This window comes from Adiantum capillus-veneris, chromosome 22, assembly GCF_014529385.1.
Source record: "Adiantum capillus-veneris isolate H3 chromosome 22, ASM1452938v2, whole genome shotgun sequence".
Taxonomy (NCBI): Eukaryota; Viridiplantae; Streptophyta; class Polypodiopsida; order Polypodiales; family Pteridaceae; genus Adiantum; species Adiantum capillus-veneris.
The window spans coordinates 80973125-80978688 of record NC_140952.1 but is presented as its reverse complement, the minus strand read 5'-3'; the positions used below and the strand labels follow the sequence as shown (position 1 = coordinate 80978688).

Here is a 5564-nt window from a genome sequence, read left to right as displayed (position 1 = left end):
ACATTGCAAAGGCGTCTTCACCATCGTGTTAGTAACGGCAAGAGCTACATGCCAACGCCAAGCTTGCATATTTTTGGTCTCTTTGCAAGATCTCTCCCATGAGCTTTGAGGTGAGTTTTCTCTCTAACCTTGCATCCGATTAGAAATTGCTAAATGTCATTGCGTTCACAGATAGTAGAACTACATATTATAGGCTTAAACACGTCTAAATCAATGACCTATAATTTTTGGCCTGTCTTCATACACGGTTTTTGCACCAAATGTTTACAGCTAGTGAGTTGGGTAAGAGAATTTAGAGTAGTGTCCTTTAGGTGTGTAGTGGTTATCCCTCGAGTTTCCTGAAGATTCAACAACTTTAAAGAGTTTAGAGTAGTGTCCTTTAGGTGTGTAGCGGTCATGCCTCAAGTTTCATGAAGATTCAACAACGTTACCAAAATGCCATATCAATGTCATATGGAAACCATGTACATCAAAATATAAATCAAAAAATCAAGATGTGTACTGTTATAATAGTGTTTTCCCAATCAAGTGTGCATCTACAATCAACATTTCACAGATCCACATGCAATGTCTGTCAAACACCTTTTGTAGAGCACATCATCTAGCTCTAGACACATGCAATGCCTCATATCTTCCGCAGAAGCTCAGCCCAAACCACCACACCCCGCAAACAAGTCCAAAACATAGTCGTGAGGCTCAGTAAATGTTGCCAGCAACCACCTAGCAATATGAAAAGTAAATTAGAAACATAATGCAAACACATATATACCATAAAACTCAAAAGTATAATAATTTAGACTAATCTTACCAAAAGAACAAAGAAGACCACTCTGCCCCACCTCTAAGAATGACACCATCAATCTCAATGGGGAAGACTACATCATCTATCATGTAGCTACAATCTACTGGAAACAATATTTCGGCAATTTTCTCATCTGCCTCTCTATCACAGTGTGGCACAGGATGGCCAATACGATACCAAAGACACATGGTAAGATCAAGTACCTGCATTGAAAATAATTCAAATAATTTCATAGCTATAAAGTTTTTAGTTAGGACATAAAACTATGAAACTAAGTTTGTTATCTCACCGCCTCTCTAGTGAGTGGATGCCGATATGCCTTCTTGTTACACATGAGGGTCCATGTACGTAACATCACAAGTTCTACCCTAGCAGCATCTACAATAAAATCTCCAATATGCTCGGCCATGCACCTGGTGACTAAAAACTCCTCATCTATCAAAAACTCACGAGCCACATCCATGCACCCTGTCACTAGGCCCCTAGAAAATGTGTTCCACTTGGGAACACTCATGCACTCTACAAAAGTGAATGTTGCTATGTAAGCATACAACCATACTTAGCTGTAGGTATTACCCCAAAGAAAATTTACTTACCCAATGGAATAATTCCGATACCATCCACAAGTAAACTTGTAGGAAAATCCGCAAAGGTAATCTTAGCCACCTCACGACAAGGCACACTATCTTTGCTAAATAAATTGTTATTTTGTGTCACAAGAAAATTGTTGATGCTACAAGAAAACCAAACATTAGTCATGTTCAAAATCATAAAACAATGCAAGAAGATAATGCAAAGAAGTAAGCATTATGGAAATACACCTATCAAGGGCAAACTTATCAATTTGTGATATATCCACAAGAAAAACATCCACAACGGTTTGGTAATGGAACCCTACAAGCATTAATCAAATTAGATTTTAATTAGGAACTATGAAAGAAAAATTTGCTAACAATTTTATTAATCTTACCAACCAATCATGTGATCGGCCTTCTCTCCCAAGCCTCTCGCCTTGGAAGTGAGGACTCTGTAACAAACGAAGTTGTGTGTGCTAATGAGGATGTAGTGGGTACATTAGAAGAGGGTGTCATATGGGGTATTGTGGTTGTCAAAGAGAACATGCCGAGCTCAGTAGATGGCACAATGGGAGGCATCAAAGAGGGAGTAGGTAATCTTGATGTACTTGGAGGCTCCATGTTCTCTTTACCCTTCTTGAGTACATTGCTTGCTAGTGGAGTACCTCGAGAGCCACTCTCAACGGTGTTTTGAGTAACTCCAAGTGAAACGGGAGGGAGAGACTCTTCTTGTGTCTCCTCTAAGTAATCATCACTCTCTTTTTGAAACCCTTTATTCAACAAGCATACAACACAATATCACTTAGATTAGCACTAAAGTAAGACATACAATCTCAAAAGAAAAGAGCGACAAGTGTATAGGTACTTACTCTCCCGTAATTCAAACTCTTGCTTTGGAATCACACCCAATGGATAATCCAACCACCAAGGACAAACATTGGCTTCCCATGTTGTCAAATTCCTTTCAATCAGAAAGGGAGAGAACATTGTATTCTCATCACACACATTAATCCACTCTCTAGTGAATAATAGGGATTCATTCAATTCATGCATCTCAACACATTGTATAAACCATCTACAAAATTTTAAGGCATCAAAAACTTTGAAAAGCACATACACACAATACTATAACAAATGACACATAATCCAAAAAAAAATGCCAGAGTCTCCTTTGTATGGAGTACACTTTTTCAAAATAGACCATAAACCCTGTCTTGGGCTCCCACAAGGGATTTAAGTGTTTTCAACATTGGATTTTTACACGCCCGTATTGTAAAAAAAAACCATCCACCCCATATTGGGCTTCCACAGGGAATTTAAGGTTTTTTTGTAAACAGAAAATGATATGTAACCAATCTCAATACGACCCACTTTCACCTAACAATGGCAAAAAAATGAAATGCTCTTATCTTGCAAAGAGTGCAAGTGAAAGATGCTAACCTGTAAATCACTCTCTTAGCCAAAAACACAAGCTCCGACATCTTCTCACTAGAGTCGGGAGATTTCACCGCATCCATTAGAAAAATAAAAGCCTGCACACATAGAAAAACTCGAAAAACATACTCATCTTGATTTTCTGTAAATTAAAACATGTCTATATTCTATTCAAAACAACGGTGAAATATCTACCTACAAAATATGATTTTTCATGCTAATCTTGTAGAGTAAATCAAAAGAATTTGGAAGTGGTGGACCATCTACTTGGTGCCTTTCAATCATAAGTGTAGCTTCCCCATGCAAGTGAGCCCAATAAGTCTCCTTTTTCATTAGACTTAGTGAGGCTCATTAGGTGGAAAATTATCTTCTTTCTACGAGCAGAAAAGACAACATATCACTCAATCATATAGCAAATCATAATGGATCAAACACAATTACAAATGAGAAACTAATCGCTACAATACCTCTCACAAGTGATTCTAGAGCTTGTCAAACAATAGAGATTATCTCTAGTGATCTTTAGCATTCCAGGTCCATCCCACTTAATGCTAAAAAGCAACTTGAAGAGATCATCACCATTAAGAGGATTAGTGATTGATAGGTACTTGTAGCCCCTATCTTTCAACCATTCCTCTTCTACCTTTGTGGCCTTGTCAAGTCTCTTCTTCTTCCTCAACATCATTTAGTCCAAGAGCATCTAGCTTTGCTCTTTCTTTGGACATAAATGTAGTGAACTCATCCTAATACAAAACAATGTATTGAAACCACAATAAAATTTAGCAGTAATTACCCAACATGTAGAGTAGGTATCACCTTCCACACAAGTTGTGATATCAATCCACATGGAGTATTGTACCATGGTGTAGCACCATGGTAATACCGTGCCTCAACAGTCATCTCCACTCTAGCCCATTATCTGATATTGAGTGTCAATTTTTGAACGATAGACTCTTTATTTGCCATGCAAAATCTTTGAAACATGTACACTTCATGAGTGATGTTTGGCATGACACGTGCCCTAGAAATGTTGCAGCAAAATATAAAACAAATAGTTAAACACAAACATTGTTAGCAAAAAATGAGAGCCAACATGCAATTAGTAAACTTACGCATTGGAAGTATCAAGTGCAAGAAGCAACTCTGCTTCTTTTTCTCTAGACAACTCAAGGAATTGGCAATGAACACTAACATGGTATTGACCATTGTCCGAATACTCTACCGTAAAAACAATAATCACAATTTATATAAATGAAGCTTTATAGAAAAGGCAAAAGGTCTCACTTTCTTTGATTCTTTTCCACCATGTTTTAAGCATGTGGTTGCCATCCCATACCATAAATTTCTTTCCTTTGAGCTCCTGCCACTCTCTACCAAGTGCTCTCTCAAAAATCAACATTTTTTTCCCGCCAAAGTGGTCCTCATTCCTCCATATCTGCAGTGGTCACGGGAATGGTATCTCCTCTAGAATCCCCGACGGACACAAGAAAATGCCCCATAGTTTCTAAATACCTAGCAAAATCAAAAGAGGAAATGAGCCATTCTACATCATCTCTAGCAAATGTTACAGCCTCATGCACCATGAGACGGCAAACTGGAACAGGAGGAGGCAATGTCTTCTTCTTGACATAAAACTGACTTAGAACATCTTTCATCAAGCCAAGAAAAATTTGCATGCCTAGGTGTTTGAAATGCTTATTCTCATCATCCCCTTCATGATCACTATCTTCTTCATTGTCACGAGGTTCTTCAATGTGAACATTGGTCTCTACATAAATAAAACACACAAACATTTAATTGTCCAAAAACGTATACAATTAGGATTAGATAGTCCAAGGTATTTAAATTACAAAAAATTTACCAGAGTTTCCTTTGCACAGAGATAACTTTTTTTTAAAAATACCACACACCCTAAATAGGGCTCTCACATGAGATTTAAGGACCTTTTCTCAAACATAAACAAAAACTATTAATGGTATGTATACAAAAAATTATACACCCTTTCTTAATCATATACATTGTTGAGCACAACCAAACTTTTTCAACAAAAATCAAACGTCCATAGAATTCAACCATCTATCATTGCAATTAAAATTATAACATACAACTATAATTTACCTGTGATCTCTACATCATCTTCGACATTGTTGGAGTCTTCATCAATCTGAGCCTCATCATCAATAAAAACACACCTTTTAAGAATCCTGTTCTTTTTACTGGGGGGAATGTCTAGATGTCAGACTTGTGATGATGCCTCCTGATCGGTAGTTCCCTTTGGTATGCTTCATGCTCACTTGGCGGTTGCTAAGAGGCAAGATTGGAGGTTTTCTTTTCTTGCAATCCCTCTTTGGTTCCATTATCTACAAAACATATATTATGTAGTTTTTAGTTCATATAAGACCAATAATTTGAAGTTAGGTACATATCAAATAAATTAGACTACCCACAACTTGAAAAATATACTTTAGAATGCAGATTATAGTAAGTAACATAGTATACCATATGATATATAATAAATAGTGTATAAAATTATCTGTAAGTACACAATATATAGTACTATAGTACATAAAACGTACCTTGTGTTATATATATCATATCTATTCTACGGAGTATTCTATCGTAGAACTATATTAGATATATATACTCTATATATATTATCTACAATATACTATGTATTCTACATACTTTATATTATATGTATACTTATAATATTATATAACCGATATTATCCGCGCAGGCGGATTATGGGGGAG

General features: G+C 36.6%; 1 pseudogene; it reads right to left on the bottom strand.

The window, feature by feature from the left end:
* Window positions 1-542: 542 nt before the first annotated feature.
* On the bottom strand, window positions 543-2364 carry LOC147429665 (uncharacterized; annotated as a pseudogene).
* Between the last annotated feature and the right edge of the window lie 3200 nt (window positions 2365-5564).